Source organism: Ambystoma mexicanum, chromosome 3p (genome assembly GCF_040938575.1).
Source record: "Ambystoma mexicanum isolate Mex_15411 chromosome 3p, UKY_AmexF1_1, whole genome shotgun sequence".
NCBI lineage: Eukaryota > Metazoa > Chordata > Amphibia > Caudata > Ambystomatidae > Ambystoma > Ambystoma mexicanum.
Window position 1 is genome coordinate 694,724,715 of NC_090925.1, and position 19,885 is coordinate 694,744,599.

The 19,885-nt window shown below is 43.2% G+C and overlaps 1 protein-coding gene across 4 annotated transcripts in view; it reads left to right on the forward strand.

Annotated features, from left to right (window-relative positions):
- NSD1 (nuclear receptor binding SET domain protein 1) overlaps window positions 1–19,885 on the forward strand; it is a 1,891,114-nt gene that overhangs the window by 589,181 nt on the left and 1,282,048 nt on the right. The window lies entirely within an intron of this gene.

A 19,885-nucleotide genomic window follows, 5' to 3' on the forward strand; every position in this document is an offset into this window, starting at 1 on the left:
TAGAAAACACTAATTTTAAAGGAAACACCAATACTCTGCAATTTATAATGTGCTTTTATTTCACAATTAATGATCTGAGAACCTCCGCCAATTTCCATATTCAACCACATTTTTAATTTAGTTGTTTTCGGTAGAAGAAGCGCATTGAATGCATCTTGAATCGCAAGGCTTCGGCATCCGCTTCTTGCAAGACCTCCGTAAACGATGTTGGGTTGCTCCTTGTCGCTGGTACCGCCAAAAGGGCATATCGGTCGGGGGTGATCTTCCCAAATCAGCATTATTGTAAGCCAGCCATTTAGGGTTATCTGCCACTGCCTGTTGAAGAACCCGTCACCTGGTATCTGGAAACGATGACATTCGCAGAAAGGAAGGATGTAGCTGTGTAGAAACCATAACAGAAGTATATCTCAGTAGCCATTCTTTATTCAAATTTATCCATTTACCCTTTAATTCTGCACCGGGGGAAACCTAATGACGAACAGAAACCATGCAACACAGAGAACATTGTGGAAAGTTGGAGTCTACGATGTGCTTGAGAAATTAGTGCTGTGGAGTATGTTTAGCTCGCAATGGGATGCGGGTATGGAAGCTGACAGAAGAATTCGAACAGCACATAGACGGCATTACAACAGAATATTGCAAACTAACTTGGCATTGGTGGAACCTGGGGGAACCCAGACGTGGACTCCATGCATTTCGGTGCTGGACTGCCCATGTGCCCGGGACAAAGACAAATACATACAGGTTGTGTTTGCGTGTCGTCACAATATGCCCCAACCAACAACCCATTACAATGTAAGCCAGCAATACCGGTCAGAAAATGAAACCTTGACTCGTTCGTCTATAAACGTGTCTACAGTAAAACTTACATTATATTTGGTATTTCCATTCTCTTGGCGTAACGCAGAGTGTCCGCTCAGATCAACAGTTTTCATGAAATAAAATTACATGTTCCTTTGTCCAGTTTTAAAATGGTAAAACTTATAATTTTTGCGGGTATTGCAAACATCTCCCGTCCTTCAATCCATAGCGAATCATCCCTTTCTTCCAAGGACGAACAACAATTGAACCTTCTTAGGAGCGCATATGCTAAGTTTCCTTTTGGTGAAGGAAAGCCACAAATCAAAAACATACTGTACAGGAAGTGTCGGTGTGAACTGCCTACAAGCAACATCAAAGACAGTGACCCTCACTCCATTTTACTCGTCTATCGATAGTGATTTAGTTATTTTAGGGCAACATTTCCAGTTAGTCCTCCCCATTGTCACGTCTGTGTGCGCCCTGTTTTCGTGGAGGAATGTGCTCTGCGGATAACTGGAGACGCTGACAAGTCATAAATCCAAGTGCCCTTCCATCTCCACTGAATTTCCCGTGCACTAACAAATGTTGGAGGAGAGGCGGTATATCCTGCACCATTCTCTTACCGGGCAAATGACGTATAAGCTAATCTCCACCCGTCCTGTACCTATTTGCATCACCCATGTTTCGTATAATTGTATTAACGCTGTGCTAATGTGTATACTGTGAACTCCATTTGTGCCCTTCCAAATGCCATCTTTTTCTAGGCCCTCTGGTGAAATGTTCACTCTCCCTCTCCCAGCGCCGTGCACAGCCAGTCCCCACCACCTCTGTCAGTTCAGCGCATCTCCTGTTCTCACGGAAATGCAGCCATTCATTTTTGCAAGTAGTGCGTATCGAGCCCTGACAAAATGTGCTCATCAAGAATGTGAGACCAAGACCTGCTCCAACCTTAGTGCCCCATCCATCTCTGCTGACCACTAATGCCATCACTGCCCCCTGTTCCCTTTGAACACATCTGGTCACCAGACCCTACCCCCGCACCACTTCCAATTCACCTATAGAGTGCTCATATATTTTAGATAACACTAAAACATATCACCACTGTGTTTGAAATCGTAAGACTCCAAAGCCCGCAAATCAAAGATCTTCCATTCTGACAAGGCACCGCAAGGAACGACCCCTAACACATGCCCCCATAAAAATATAGGTCCGAATTAACCTACTTCACACCAGCAGCCCCCTTTCCTGCTGTGTTTTGCTTATAGTCATTAGTTCTTCCATGCCAAGTTTATTTAGCTTACATCTCACTCCCTATTGGGACGCTTATTTATTCTGTCTATTTGGACACGTGCAGGCTAAGGCAACTGCAGACCACGCAGTTGCTTTCATGCAGATATCCATCTGGCCCTCCCGTGCCCTAATCAGTGAAGGACCCACAAAAGCTGGCCGAAAGCAGGAAAGGTTAAAACGCTGAGTTACACTGTATGGCATCCTCCAACAGGTACTTCTTGCAAAAAAGATTGACAGAGCATACATTTGAAAAGACAATTTGGACGCTTAATAATTAATACTTTTAATAGCTTTGAAATTCAAGTTCAATAGATTTCCATTGGTCATGTACAAAATACAAACCTTGTGGAACATACGCACCGCTACTAATCATTTATGCCGGGAAGTCAACTGTTTAATGAGGTCCGCTTTTGGTGAACAGGGCTTGTTTGCAATATTTTTTGGCAATGTATGTGTCCTAGGAACAAAATTAGGATTGATTCCATGAGTATGCATGGCCAACACAGTCAAAGTGAGATCTTTCACAAAATCAAATTCCATTTCCTGGTATATTGGCTTGGAAATCAATTTTTTGCTTCATTTTGCAAAGGCCATCGTGTAACAAAGCAGTCCAAAGTTTCCTATAGTTCTCGATTGTTCTCTGCCTAGATTCTTGTTACAGTTTAATACTGCTAGTAATGTTCGAGATTGCGTACCGTCTATGCCGAAATGAAACCTCTTGAGCCTGTAATGTGGGCACATATTGTGGAACACCTCCAAATCTTCGGTGTGACAGAATTCTGTGAGTCCCTTCAGGTCTCTTGAAAGAGTTTTATCAAACACTACCTTCTCAAGAGCTTTGTGTGGAGGTGAAGATGGAACCAACCCTTCTTGCGTTCCTGCTCCTCCGATAAAGGTCCATGTGCACATTGTTGAATATGTTGGTTTTCTGTCCATGAGTGAACGTTGGAACAGTGGTGCATCAATGAGCGCCGTTTTTTTTAAAGTAGAATTTCCACAGACCCATCACAAGTTTTGGAGCTCCACCAAAGATGGTTGCTGAAAGACAGGGACCATTGTAAAATATTTCCGAACCCCTTTTTATTGCCAGCAGCTGTGATTTTCTTTTTTTTTATTGACTGATTGGCAATGTGCCATACATCAAATTGAAGGCGAATGTTTGCAAACTGCTACCCCATGGCCTTGGCTATTGAAACATGTCTGTCAGTGCCTATGAGGTCTATTTGCATTCCCCTCGATTGAAGATGTTCGAGGGATTTTATGACACCATATTTCTCCATGGCCACTGAGGATTTACATTCGGACACCTGCACAACCTCTGAATTTTCCATTCTTTTAGTTTCCATGTCCTGAAAGTGGTATGTGCAGTACTTTTTTGAAAATCCGAGGCTGTCGCACTGTCCATTCCCCAGCTAGCCTGAACCGTTTGTCAGAGAATGTCCTTTCAATTGTTATTTGTTCAATTTTCCAGGCTTGACTAATGGCGGGTAATAAAAATTCTCTTTGATATTTGTAGTACTGCGTTTTAGCAAGGAACTGAAGTCCCACAAATTAACAGAAACTGAACAATTTACTAAAAGTTGAGCCATTGAAAGGTAAAGCTGCTGAACACAGTAGATTTCCAGCAGGCACTTTGCCCAGCATCGGTTGAGCAGACCATGAAAATGTATCATGGAGGTGGGCACAGGTGGCTTGGATTTTCATGTTAGTGCCTTGTAATACACGAGTCACATTCACCAATGGCTCCCCGCATATTTTCCCCCTCACTGGAAGGACACATTTCAACAACAGTATAATCTCTATCAGGCAGTTGTCGAATACAATGTATTTGTGCTCCTTAATTAACCAATCGTCTGGCATGAATGTAGTTTGTGACTCGGCTCTGGTGGACAAATCACCCAAAGTAGACAAACTGTATTTGAGATCTTTGGCAAGTTCCTTGGTCAATTGCGTTGAAGCTTCAGTCTCTGTTGCTTCAGCTTGTGTTAATTGGAGAAACTATCAACGTTGATAGTTTATTGGGTGGACCTTTTTTTGTGGGTGTAGATTGTGTCAAGTGGTCAGCGAGGAATTGAAAAGCATCTCCATTATATTCAGTTTCATCTTGTCGAGTTTTCACATTGTAGCAAGGGTCCAACAACACTTTGCTGGCTTCACTGGTCACATTCAATTCAGTTTCTGGCCATTGGACATAAGCATCTAAGAGTCTGCTTATTGACTGGACCACGCTTTGCCTCAAATAGTAGTTGCTCCATGGTGAAATCTGTTTGGCAACAAATGGTTTCATTTGTTGTCTGTGTCTTTATACTTCTTTTCCTTCTGGGCTCTAGGAGATGGGTTGTAAAAACATGTTCAATGTAAATCACACATACAGTAGATAGCACTTTAAATGAAAAAACATGTTATGAAGAAAACACCATCCCAAAACACTTCTAGAAAACAAAACTGTTTGTTACCCTAGTTTTCTTGATTTTCTGTGAAACCATGGTCTTCTCTGTAACAACCGCACCAGCAAGCTGTTCCACCACCTCTGATTGATGTGCCTCCTTTTCTTATTCCCGACCTTGTATACATTCCTTGAATAGAATATTCATTAAAAGTCAAACTTTTTTAAATTAAATTCTTACATAGCACACATCAATCACATAATTTCCTTCCTACACAGTATACACCATTCAGTGAAAATATACATTTAGAATTTCACCTGATTGATGGCAAGTGTACTCGATCAGAGATCACTGTGCAAAACATACTGATTGCAATGTTGTCCTCAAACATTTTGCAATGTATTCTGTAATAGGGAGGAAGTGTAACGTTAGAACTGAAATGATAAAAGTTTGAAACGCTGCACGCTTATATGAATGTCACTGTCTAATAGTATCCTATGTAGGATTTACTTTCTTTCATTCAAGGGAACTGTCAGTACGCATACTTCACACATTGGACCAGCTCCAAAGGATGATGTAATTGTAGTCGAAGTACCAGCATCCCTGTGTATCACAGTACTTGTTTTTAGTATGGGTGAAAACAGTGAAATGGAACAGAGACAATGGGATGCAGACAATGGTACATATAAAGAGAAAAACAAGGGGGTAACCATCCTTGTGGGGACGTAAGGCAGTGGCCATCACTGCTGAACTATGGGTACCCTAACTGGTAAATTAATTTTGAAAAAGCATCGGACCGAGGTCAATATATTGGTGATCAGTATCATGATAGTGGCCATCGCTGTCGAACTATGGTTACCCTAACTGATGAATTCATTTTGAAAACGCATCAGACCTAGAGGTCGGTACACTGCTGGACAGCATCATAATGAGATAGAATGAATAGACATGTTGCAATATAAATGGTAACAATAAGGTATTCAGTTGATAAAGCAATGTGGTCAGGATTATTAGTGTGATCATAATACAGTATTATTGTTATCGTAAGCAAGTGAATTTCAATTGGTAATAAGGTGCTCAATCGATGGGACAATGTGGTCTTAATTACAAACAGTAGTATGATCAGAATAGTGTAATTGTGAGCAAGCAAATTGCGGTGATTGCGTGTTGTAATATAGAGAGTAAGATCTAGCTACGAGAGGCAGAATAAGAGAGACACACTATAATGCGGACCGCGTGCATGCAGAGAAGATTAGAATCCATTCTGTAGAAAGCTATACACGCGCAACAGTGATTACTACCACGATCGAGCGCACAAAGCGCAATACAGTAATACAACAAAGTCATGGACAATATATTGACTATGCTCAGTGGATTGAGCATTTAGATATTGGCAAATAGGTAATTAGATGAGATTTAAAGAAGATAACAAGTTTTGAACTTGGTTACGTACAACTCATATGCGCAAAGAGGATCAGTGCTACATATACGTCCATGACATGGGCGGCAGCTCCTTTGAGCAGTTCGTTCATGTCAATGCGTGAGAAACCATTGAGGTAAGCGGCCACTAGAAAACCTGCTAATGATAATTAAGAGGACAGATGAAGGTACTAATAGACTGTCTTTAAATCTTCAGAGAATGAGTGAGCAGAATAGGTTGCCTACCTGGTAAGCAGAGAGATGACTCTCTCTTTAATACTTGATCTCTACTGTTTATCAAAAAGCTTAATGACATTACTAAATTATCTATTTTTGGTTAATTCATTTAGGAGATTTGAAACAGTCTGGGTAGTTGAAGCCCCACAGATAGAGACACTATATCATCTTTCAGAAACAAGTATATGTTGAAATTGTAATGCATTGAATTGATTTTTTTCGTTCCTTCAATTTTTGTTTTACCTTTGGACCACAACCACTCTTGGGTATGTGTTATGAATAATTGTTACTTATTATTGATTGGAAATGACTTGTTTGATGTGGACAATTGGGACACTATTTCATGTTGTATATATGTGAAACTACGAAATCAGTGGTGAAGGATAATTAGTAGTGCCTAAGAGCCCTGATGATAAACGGAAGTCCGAAATGCATTGGCAAAAGATAATTGGGCACTGATGAGTCAGGCAGAGAATAAACATATGATATTTGAGAAATTATACAATTACTTCTCGGTCTCTCTTTTTTTTTGATTGAAGTCTAATGACAATGAAGTAAAGGAATGCATGAAGATTAAAGTTTAGTACAACTCCGGAAGGAGAGTTAAGAGTGAGCACACTCGGGAACAGAGGAAGTCTGGTCCTATTTATTTTAAGACATATAAAAAGAAACCCGTAAATTACACATAGTGTAAACAACCGGCAGGATACAGAAACAATTTCATATTCTTTAAAATTCCAAGCATAAGGTTTACCCCGCATCGAAGAGAATTGCGTAAAATTAAGAACTGCAGAAGCACACTGGAAAAAGTGCCCTTCATTAACTAATAAGAATGAGCTAACCTTAGCAGCTTCTAACTACAAAGAGGCCATTATACTTGCTAAAAAAAAAGACACAAAAGGATTATACAAGCGGATTCAAATACAAAAGAACTTTTCAAGATCCTAAAAGAACTGGAAACTCCCATCCCCCCTGTTGACAAATGCATCACAGATACATTATGGTGCACAAACATTCAGAAGGCGCTATTAGATAAAATAGCTCTGCTACAGTCTAAAATTAACGCAAAAAAATGTATGCTATTCTCTGACCCTGAATACAAACAATATACTAATAAAACCTCTCCCTTTGAGCCTTCCTGTAAACCATTTAGTTTCTTAGCTCTTTCAATATGGGAAGTGGAAAACATCATTAGGAAACTCAAACCTTCGAATTGCCAAGGTGACGCCTGCCCTGCTCCGATCATCAAAGCAGCAGCACATGACCTCGCCCCATTTATTACTAATCTTACCAATGCCTCCTTCAAAACTGGAGTAGTGCCTGATAACTTAAGACCCTTGGGTCATTCCTCTAATCAAAAGACCGACTCTTGACCCAGCCAACCTGTCTAAATATAGGCCGATAACAACTGTACCCTTTTTACTAAAAATATTGGATAGAGCAGCCTACTTGCAAATACAGGCATATCTAGAATCCAACAATCTATTGGGACTAAGGCAATCCAGTTTCCGACCAAGACACGGCACAGAAACTGCCTTGATAGATCTCACCACTCAAATTAAAGTATTAAAAGAAAATGCTAAACTAACACTCCTCTTACTGCTTGATCTGTCAGCAGCGTTTGATTTGGTTAACCACCAAACGCTATGACACCATCTGAAATCTGCAGCACATTTCTCTGACTCAGCCACATCTTGGAGCGGCTCCTTCTTGGCAAACAGAACTGTGAGGGTCTTCTCTCCTACTGACTCTGCTGATCCTTCCCCGGTACTTTGTGGGGTTCCGCAAGGCTTGTGTGTGTGTCACCCACGCTCTGTCTTTACGAAGCCCTTATTCGATATCCTTGACTATCTGGGTATCACGTATACTAACTATGCGGACGACACCCAGATACTCATTCCCATCTCTGGAGACTATGCAACTGACAGCAAAACCCTTAACAAAATCTACTCAGTAATAAAAGCATGGATGGCGCAACATGGTCTTTGTCTAAACGATGAAAAACTGAGCTGCTTATCCTTGGTACACACGCCAAACTGAAAAAAACTAAACCCTGCCTTCAAATCATTTACTATAGATGGCAACGCCATTCCTGTCTCAAACACTAAAACTCTCGGCATTTACCTTGATGCCACCTTATCCTTCTCCAAACAAACCAACGCGGTAGCAATTTCATCCGCATATACTTGTAAACGAATCACCGCCTGCAGGCCCTTCATTTCCACACCTAATTGCATCACACTTGCTAGAACCTTAGTTCTGTCCAAAATGGATTATTGTAACGCCCTCTATTTAGGTACTAGCCACAAAAACATCAACAAGTTACAAGTAATTCAGAATAATGCCATCAGGGCAGCCCTTAACATCCCCAAGAAGTCGCATATTTCTGAGAACAGACACAACCTGCACATGCTCCCGGTAGAGCACTGAATATCTCTCAAAACTCTTGCCCTAACACACAAAGCTAGGGCCAACCTTGCTCCAGCCTACCTTACTAACCAACTCACTTAACATACGTCCTCAAGATCACTTAGAGCGGCTCAAGCAAACGCAATGTCCATACCGAGATTCAAACTCCATAACTCGGAAGGTGCTAGCTTCCCTGTACGGGCATCAAAGCTATGGAACACACTCCCTGCCTCCCTCAGATCAGAACCCTCCTTCCACTTATTCAAGCGCAACACTAAGCGTTGGCTTCAGGACGTGGATACTATGACAGCTTAACTTCTTTGATCTTAGGGTCTTGTCTGCCCTACTGTATTTATTGTAAATACTGTATTGTATTATTTAACTGTATCCTCCTTTATTTACTGTGTGTAACTGCAACATGTATGTCTCTGCAACACGTATGCATCTTCCTTATCTACTGTATGTAACTGTAACGTCCTGCAACTCGTTTTAATTTGATGCGCCCGGATGCCCATGGGCCTGGCTGCGCTTTACAAATAAAATAAATACAAATACATTCTCGTAATTGAAAAGTGATATAAAATCACCTGATATAGGCGCTTGAAGTTGTTGTTGACTCCGGAAAAGAAATGGATGCAGAATCTTGCTCCTTCATTTTCAGTACATTGTCACAAAGTGGTAAAAGGGAAAATTAGATTTGCATTAGATATTTGGGAAGATCCAACTGTCGATAATATGAATGTCTGTAGGGCTCACCATTGGTATACTGGACGTGTCGGTGGTTTCGTCCTTTGTGAGGGTCTGTGCTTCCGTCATTATGCTCTCCTAAAACAATTGGACATGTCAAGCAACCTATTACGAAAAGATTATGCTTCTTTTGAAGGGAACTATGGCATTGTTTTCTATGGTTATAATTACTTTCTATGATGCTCCATACTCCAAGGACAGATGTGTAGTAAAATGTGGTATAGTTAAAAAGTAATACAATCTGGTCAATATGCAAACTTTAAGAAACATTTACACCGAAAGCAGCAATCTGTTAATGTAGTTAACTGTTCAGTACCCCACCGCCTACTGCCAATTTATCATCCGGGGCTCACCTGAGGTAAAATGTGCATGAATAGAGTTAGAATTGCATTTGGAAGCAATTTACCAGACGTTCTGAGTCGATGCTTTTTTGTGTACTGCGATTGGTCGTACATATCCGGCGTAAAGTGCAGGCTGCAGATGCGGAATCGACTGGCCCTCGAGTCTCCCAAGACATCCTGGGCTCTACTTTCAAGCTCGTCCACCGGAAATCCACAATGTCGAACTCATTCTTTTATTAAATCAATATTCGTCAGGAATGTATGCACGATTGTGCCCTTACTTTTGACATGGCTTCTAGAACGGCAACCGAAAACCATACAAGCAGGCATTCTTGAAAAATCTGTTTAAAAATAGTACACATTGTAAAGAAATTCTACTGAATGCATGAGATGATTGAATTATATCAAAGTTTTCTATACAATGTTTGTTTTGGTCAAAGAAGCAAAACCTCTGTAGCGCAGTCGAATATACACTGGGATAACTTTCATACAGAATTGATTGATATGACAGATATCGTAACGTGTTACTTGTCAGTTGAATGTACTTTCATGGATCAAAATGAAACATGCTTATAGACCTGGTCCGAGTAAAATGCAATTCTATCACAGTGTACACCGATGAAATTTACTATATATTGAGATCAGAACCCTTTAAACAGTAGACAATAGTAAAGTCATTGAGATGAACGAACATTACACTACTGGGTACATTTGTTCGAAATAGATAGAAATTTTGAGATCAGAAAGATGATTAGGTGACCTGCCCTTACCTTGACTAACAAACAAATAGATTCAGCAAGCTGGGTAGTTAGTAGCAGGAGAACAGGTAGCATGATGAAGAGTTGACTTCCAGTGCTCAGAGATGTTCTCCGGATAAATATCAAGGGGTTTATAAAGGATTAGAAAAGTGGGTGTATGAGAATGTGTGACATTTTTCTGGCGGGGTCTGCTTCAGGGGAGCCTGGAAACACAGGGTCTGGGGAGGCCATGTGTACAATGGCCCCTGTGCGGAAGATAACTTTGAAGTGTGCATAGCGTTTGGCACCTTGGCCGTTCCCACCCCACCCCACCCTGCCCTAGCCGGTCCACACCCTTTGGCTGTACCCTTGGGAGGGTACAGCCAAAGGTGCGAACTGCCATTGATAGAGGGGGGGATGGATGGGCATGAGGCATGCAGAAAAGGGCCAGAACACTTCTGAAGGGAGACACACTTATGTGGATTGCTGGGGTGGGGTCTGCAAGAGGGAGCCTGGAGACGCTGGGTCTGGGGAGTCTGTGTGTACAATGGCCCCTGTGCGAAAGATACCTTTTGAAGTGTACATGGTGTTTGACACCTTCTCCGTTCCCACCCTGCCAGCACAAGTGGGCGTGTCCTTGATTCACTGAAAAATTGAAACTACTCTTCATAAAATATGATTTTTTATTTTATTTTGCTGCTGATGTTGATGGCACAAATGTACTACGAATTGTATACTTCGGGTTGTTGCACATTGTGGGAAAATCCCCTGTACTGACTGCTGTCTCTGGGGAATTTGGCTCGAATGGCACCAATGACACAGGCGGGTATTACTCGTTGAACGGGGTATCCAAGCCTCCCATGAAGACACCACGCAAATGAACGATCGGCTACCAGCCTGTACCACCTATGGAAGAGAAACATATACAAACTGTATTTAAATTAACCTGATAAGTGTACACACCTTATTTGAAAATGCAATCTTGTATCCTATGGCATAGTTGCCAGTAAAATGTTTACTTCATGGATCTTTCAACTTGGGCTTTAACGTGTAGACACATTACAAAAGTGAAGACACCAGCAATCCATAACGTTTGGGGCACAGAGAAATATTGTTTCTTGGTTGTACGTGAAAGACACAAGATGACCCCTATGATTTCCCTATAGCGTGAGATCTGTATTGAATTGCCAGACTACATTCATTTGGTAGTAATAGATCAAAGTTACAACAATATAGGAGACACAAATGAAATGTTAGTGGCTAAAGTAACATCACATCTAGAGTACACTTGATCGTTACTTGGATTGCAAGGGTGAACTGTTGCACAAAGTTTGTGTATAAGCACCATTATAATCCTCAACACGGACCTTGTGAGGCAGGCTGCCCTGAAGTCATGCAGCTCGGTAACACATAGCGGTGCTGTCTTCTTCCGATATGTAGGCCAAGCATCCAGAGTTTTCTCTGCAGCAGCAGTTCTCCTCCTCGCTTAGCAAGACCTTGCACCGATTGCAGGTACACCAGGTGGAAACGTCTTCCATGCGACTAGGCTCAGGCTCATGATTGGTGATTCGTCCTTCCATCTGTCGTCCGATGCCCCATCGTTTCCGCATCTTTCTCTTTCAAGTAATTCCACCTCAGAATACTCTGGCTCGTACTGGTAGTGCTGTATTGTTGCCATTATAAGACAAAATTAAAATTGATAGTAATGCTAGTACTAGTATCTGTTTGCACGGGCTACGAGCAACAAACATAGCTGAACAGAGCAGAAACGAGTCACAGGCTATACAAAAAAAACAGTGAAACCATTGAAAAAGAAACTCAGATGTTGTCTAATGAGAAGCGGTCTGTTTATACTTATAGATTTCCATGGAGACACGTCATTTGCTGGTGTACAGTGAACGTTGACACGAGACGTGCATTCGCTTTGTGAAATGGGCCGTGCGCGTCTATTGATGTCCGCTTCAGGGGCAGGGAATATGAATTAATGCTGCAAGGGCAGTTCAATTTAGGGCGATGCGGCAACGGACAACATTAGCACAAGGTGGGCGCGCCCGCTGCTTGATTTCGCATGAGTAAAAGTGAGGAAAACTAAGGTAAGGTGCCTAGGAATTTTTTTACGATTAATCACAGTTTGTATAAAACCACATGCCCGAACGCTCGGGATAATAACATTTCTGAGCACACTCTTCCTTTAGGGGCCTTAATCTGTTAGTTTGATGCTCTTTCCTTGGGATCCACGTCCTGGTTCTCGAAGTAAGTCAATCAGTTTGTAGATTTTTAATGTTATCTGCACTTCTGTTTTCACCTGGTGGCTGTCTTCTCACAGGTGCACTCTTTTGCTTTCTCTTACTCGCAGTTCTCCAGCATGGGGTCTGCCATGGATTCACATGCTAATGAATATTCCTCATCGTCAGACTGGGAATCATCTGTAAAAAAAGAAAAGCGGTTTTACTTTAGCCTGAAAACTGCATTTCTCCTCTAAACTAATCACTGTTCCTTGGGTCATACTGCCCCCATCCAATGACAGTCTTCTCCCTAATCTCCAACCCTGGTGGCCATCTTTTTAAATTTTTACTGCATATTTCACTGTTGGGAGTCCTCTTGTATTGCTCTTTGAGCCTTTTTTGATATTTCGAATATTTAGTGTTTTTTGGTTAATTTTTGTTCAATTGTTTGAACGGAGGTCGACTACTGGCAGCGCTTATCCGTTGTCAGCAAAGAACAACTTTTATTGTGGATCTTCTCTTCGAAGTTTCCAGAGGCCCAGACTGAGGCCTACTTTGCGTCTTCCACCATGTCACGGGAGGAGATGAGCATCTTCAAGATATGCGTGAAATGTGGACTGAGAAATGTGTCCCAGAGGAGCACGGTGAGTAGAAGGGCCCTTCTAGGAGCGCTTTAATTTGCTAATATTTGAAGGTCCCAGGCCTTCAGAATCCCTCCAGCAGCCAGCTCCCGACCCGCACCCTCTTCCTGCTTTCCCTTCCCTCCCGCCTCCTGACTCGTCCAGCACCGCTCCGATTGGCCCCTAGGACCTTGTTGCTACAGACCCAGCGACTGTGCACAAAATCACAGGCCCCATTTCCAGAGGAGCACGGTGAGTAGAAAGGCCCCTATAGGACTGCCTTAATTTGTCAATATTTGCAGGCACTGAGGCCTCTTGGAATCCCGCCAGCAGCCCGCTCCCACCCCGCACCCTCTTCCTGCTTTCCCTTCCCTCCCGCCCAGCGCCAATCCCATTTGTCATCTGTCTTCATCACTGGTATTCCCAGGGCAGCCCTCTGCTGCAGCTAAGGGCCCCATGGCCAAGGGCGGCTCCAACAGAGGCGGTTCCAGGAAGTGTCAGCTGGTGTCTACAGGGGAAGCCAGTAGCCAGCCGTCAACCATCAACTACAAGGTCCAGTAAGGTAGGAGTAGCCCAGGGCCAGGAGTAGAGGAACCACTCTACACTTGAACCCGAGCCACTTAGCAAACCCATATTAAGCAAGGTGACTACACTGCACTGCATCGCTCACCCTCTTCCTCCAACTTAGTCAAAATTCAAACGTTGTTTAACATTGGACTAATATGGGCTGCTCGTCCTGTCTCCAAACTGCAAGGTATGATATTTAGATTGCATTGATAGGCCTCTCTCCCACTATACAGGTCTCTCAAATCTAGCTGGGGTTCTGTCTCCAATTGCACTTTGTGATATTACACTGCATTGATAAGCCTCCACACTGCATTGTATGTTATGTAGATTGCATTGCTAGGCCTCTCTCCCACTACACAGGTCTCTGAAATCTAGTTGGGGTTCTATCTCCAGTTGAACTATGTGATATTAGACTACATTATATGATATTTAGACTGCATTGCTAGGCCTCTCTCCCATTGTACAGGTCTCTCAAATTTAGATGGGGTTCTGTCTCCAATTGACTGTGTGATATTAAACTGCATTGATGGGCCTCCACACTGCATCATACGATATTTAGATTGCATTGCTAAGCCTCTCTACCACTATATAGGTCTCTCAAATCTAGCTGGTGTTCCGTCTCCAATTGCACTGTGTGATATTAGACTGCATTGATAGGCCTCCAAACTGCATTGTGTGAGATTTAGACTGCATTGATAGGTCTCTCTCCCACTACATGGGTCACTCAAATTTAGCAGAGGTTCTGTGCCCAGATTGCATTGTGTGATACTCAGATTGCATTGATAGGCCTCTCACCCACCATACAGGTCTCTCAGATCTAGCAGGGGCTCTGTCTCCAATAGCACTGCTTGAAATTAGATTGCATTGATAGGCGCATCCCCCACTACACAGGTCTCTCTAACTTTGCTGACCAACTCACCCTGAAGTGAGACAGAACCCACTAGTGAACTACTGTGGAGTGATACTCCAATTAGGGGCTCACGCCTCATAAGGCGTAAGTCCTAGCTGCACCCCTCCAAGCCACTCTTCAACTAGGAGATGCCCATCTCAAACCCACATAGCTAGTTCACCGCAGTGAACCGCGTCCAGGGTGACACACTATAGAGAACCACAGCTGACTCCCAATATATAACCCTTATCCACCTCCCCTACCCCTCTAAAGACAGCGACTGAACGAGGCGGCAACATCAGCCGGAATACCACCTACAGACAGAGCCCACTAGTAGCGGACAGCCCTCCACACCCATTACTACACCACAAGATAACCAGACCAAAACAGAACCAACTGGACATCGCCAAACAAAAAAAGTCTAAACACCTCTCAGTCTTACAATGCCGCGCAAATGCCCCATTCCGAGGGAAAGAAAAAGAGAAGAAAGAACAAACACTCCAGAACAGCAACAAAGAAAGACAACTACAGAACGCACCCCCACACAGGAACAAAAATCGAACCAACACTGAGAGAAGAGACAAATCTCTTTACTTAACTCCATACCTCGCTGACCACGTGTCACCACAGCAAACCAACCCAATGCTAGAAGCAGCGACATCAGATAACCTAACACAAGCACATAGAAGAAGGATGAACAACACAAAAAACAACAAACACACAACCGATGCGATAACACCCTGCATCACCAAAGCAAGAGGAACTTCCAATCGACAAACGCAACCCCCGGAAGACGAGCCCGATGAAAATAAAAACCCAAGACAGAACCTAAAGGAACTCTTCGAAGACACGGACACCCCGAAACCTAAAGCTCAACAAGTGAGCAACCAGGAAGGAAAGCTCAACGCCGATCAGAAGACGACCTCTACAAGAAAGTCCAAACCAAACAACACCTCCAAACTCCACTGCAATCTAATAAACGCAAGATCCATTGTTAGGCAGAAGCCTGTGCAGTTTCCTTAGGGAACACTGCAAAAGATTTAAGACTACAGGTGTTGGCAGTAAACCCACTTGGTAGCAGTCTGTACCACCCAGATTTACCTGGTAGCTGTGGCTGAGCAGTCAGACTTCCCTCAAGAAGAGATAGACAGTATGCAAAGTATACACAATAGGCACCCAGATACAATAATACAAGCAAACACTGACCAGAGCTTTGGTATCAAAGTATATAATTATTTATTTAAAACACACGGTTTGAAACGCTCCAGCACTCTTGTTGTTGTAAAATATTCTAAACACAGTTACTATTGTAATATATACACCCCTTTTCCCTTATCAGATAACTCAGAGTAAAACACCACTTATTTTCATACAGAGGTGAGCGCTTAACTAGATGGCACTCCAATAAGTTTGTGAGAAAGGGAGGGAAAAAGACAGAATATGGAACGGTATACCACTCTAAGATTCAGGAACACTGTTAGCAAGGCAGAAGAGCAAAAAGTCACTGGTGAGCCAAAGTGCTGGGCCCACTCTTAGAGAGAGCAGAGCACAAATTGCCCAAGATTACACAGTTACACTAGGCTTTGAAAGTCTTGCAGAGGGTTCAAAAAGAGTTTAGAGAGGCTTAGGAAAGTTTAGCCAGGGTGTCCCAGGCTAACCCCGGTTCGAAAGCCGGGGACTAAATCTACCCCGTACAGTCGGTAGCAAGGGAAGCCAGGCGGGACACGGTACCTTAAGTGGGAAGGAACCTCCAGCGGTGGCAGTTGTTCCTGGTAGTGGGTGCAAGTTGCGTCGTCCAGGGAAATAGAAGATCTCAACTTGGAGGAAAGATGAAGGTCGTTGCACTACCAGGGAAGAAACCTGCCGTGGAGTTTTACGGTTAAAGGTGGTACTTTTGTTTTGCGGTCGTGGTAAAACGTGGTATCCCGGTTGCTGGGGTGCTTGGCACAGGCAAGGCGGCCACGAGGTACGTCGGGAAGGCGAAAAGAGGTGAAACTGGTTATCCCCAACAGTCAAAGGAAGAAGACTCTCCGGCGGGAGATCTCCTCTGTCGTTGGGAAAAGTGGTGAGGCGGTCCAGCAGGGCTCCACCGGTGGTGGTGTCGTGGCAGGTCGGCTCAGCTTCTCCCTAGTCAGATTGTTAGGTCCTGTGGCGACTTCTGAAGTTCCAGTCCCCAAAGCCCTGCTTTTATGCAGAAAACCCCCATTCACTCCGCCTAGCTGTCACTCAAACATGCTAATCAGGACGGAGTGCGACTTGAGTTGCCTAGGCAACTCAGTCCAGGGTGCCTAAATTCCCCTCCACCCCTCCTAAGTACCCCAGACAGAGTGGCACCACTTTGGAGGGCTTCTGTGGAGAAGCCCGCCAAAAAGTGGAACAAAGGGCTCGACTTGGGTTGGAGTCACAGAAAAGAACACAAACGCCATTTTAGAATCAAGTTTTGGTAAAAAATACCAACCGGAGAATTAATATTAATTAAATAAACCGGCGGTATGTTCGAGGCTACCGTAAATAATTAAATAAAGGTAGTAGCCTAAAACAATGGGAAATCCCATAGGAAAATATTTGCGGTTGAATATAAAAAGTAGTATCCACTGCCACCAGCCAAAACTCGATCGGGGGGACGGAGACGTGCCCCCTCGACTAACAGACCCCGGGGCAATTGAATTGCCCCAGCCAGTACGTCCACAATATGATGGTTTGTACTGGTTCTGTTCAGAATTTAAGACTAGTAAAGCCAATGGTGACTTTACATGCCCTGGGAGACAGTAGTCAGTCCCAGGGTATGGAGTCTATTCTGGGGGGTCACTATGACACCCCTGTGTCATTGCACTGAGGGTGCTGTTTAACACACATCACAAAAACACATGAAGCCCTATGGAGTAAAAGATCCCAAAGCCCATTAAACACATCTAGATTCAAAGAAACACACTCAAATTGTGCCCAAGAGTGAGGGTAAAAGAGTCTCACTCTTGGCAGGAGAAAAAAATAAACCTCAAAAACTAGCAAAGCTGCTGGGGGACTCACTAGGTTAGAAAATTCAGCCTAAACAGAGAATTCTCCCTAACATCCATGTAAAAAAAAAACCAGAGATCTTCGACCTACTCTGACAACGGCATTGACATCCTGTTCATCACAGAAACATGGCTGGACGACAACTACAAAATCGCACTCCAAAGCTGCCTTCCAACCGACTTCAAATGCCTTCAAATAAACAGGAGAAACAAAAAAGGAGGCGGCATCGCCATAGCATTGAAAGAACACCTGAAATTAAAAAAGGATGAACCACTCAACATCCTCAACTGCGAAACCGTGGTAACACACCTAACGAGTAGTACAGATCACCGACATATGATGCAACCTTTGTTGACAACTTCATAGAAGCCATCACCCACGAACACTTAATCATCCTAGGGGACTTCAACATCTGGTTGAAGACAATCACACCAACTCACTTAACTCATTGACTGAACAACTAGCTACCATGAAACTACGACAACTAGTCAAAGGGGCAACCCACTCACCAGGACACAACCTCAACGCAATTTTCGCCAATGAAAAACTCATCACCACGGCACTGCCGATACAAATACTGTGGAGCGACCACATCATCATCATCCCATTCACAATCACCATACCTACCCAAGTGTGCACCCAACCTCCTAAACTTACAGCCACCACAAAAAGAAACTGGAAACGCGTCAAAGAAAGTAACCTATTCGAACAACTGGAATTAACCAAACCTTCAACTACAGAGCTAGAGTTAGCTGACCTAGACGGGAAAGCGGAGCTACTACACAAATGGATTGCAGACACAATAGATAAGATCGCCCCAGAAAAACCATTCACCCCATCAAAAAAAAGAGCAAGGCAAAATGGTTCACCACACTATTAAACACCATGAAAAAGGAAAACAAAAAGGTGGAATTTGAATGGAGGAAAGAATACAACCCAGACAAAAACACTGTTCAAAAACAAATCTGTGCATACAAGAAGGAAATTCAAAAGGCGAAAAGAAGGCATTATGATGACAGAATCATCAATGCCACCAACACACAAAGAGAAATGTTTAACATCGTTAAAGAGATGAGAAACCCACCAGGCTGCGTTAACACCTCATCCCACTCAGAGAAACTTTGCAATGACCTGGCAGACCACTTCAAGAAAAAAATCAACGACATCCGACAAACCATACAAAAGAGACCAACCAACCACAACATACAACCAAAAGAAGCTAACACAGAACCACAGCACAAACTCGCAAACTTTCTAGAAATATCAGCAGAGGCATTCGCAATGCTGGTAAAACGCAGCAAGAAAGCTGGGTCACCCATGGATGGATCCCTGTCCCCCAGACATCTATAAATCAATCCTCGCACAAGGAACACCAGCAGAATACTACAGAAACCTTCTAAATCTATCACTAGCAACAGGGACTGTACTGAGGATCTTCAAATCGGCATATATCAAGCCACTTCTGAAAAACACAAGTGGCAACGTAGAAGACCTCTCCAACTACAAGCCAATCTCAAACATACCCTACCCGGAAAAACTCCTGGAAACCTACGTATATAAACTTACCCAAGAATACGTAGAAAAACACCACCTGCTAGACCAAGCTCAAGTCGGTTTCAGACCAGCAAGAGGAACGGAAACCGCACTACTATCCATCTGGGACAACCTAAAAGCTAACGCAGACTCAAACACAACCTCAGCCCTTGTTCTGCTCGACCTCTCCGCAGCCTTTGACACAGTTAGCCATGACACCCTGACCAAAAGACTAGAAGACATAGGCATAACAGACACAGCACTACTCTGGACTAAATCATTCCTAGCAGACAGAATGGAAACTGTATGGATTAAACCCTTCAAATCCACTCCACGAGTTAACGACTGTGGAGTGCCACAAGGATCTTCACTATCACCACTATATTTCAATATCTACCAGACTCCGGTCATCAGAATCTTCAAAAAATACAATATTACTTGCTACAACTATGCACATGACACTCAAATCCGCTACAAAATCAAAGACACCGAAGCAGATCATGCAACTCTAATTGACTGTCTGAAAGAAGTCTTAAACCAAGGAAAGACCGAAATCATGATCATATCCAAAGACCAAGAAAACGAAACCGCCATCCGGTGGACAACGGAAATGGGAACCGTACCAACACCATCTAAGGTAGTAAAAAATCTGGGAGTCCTGATGGACA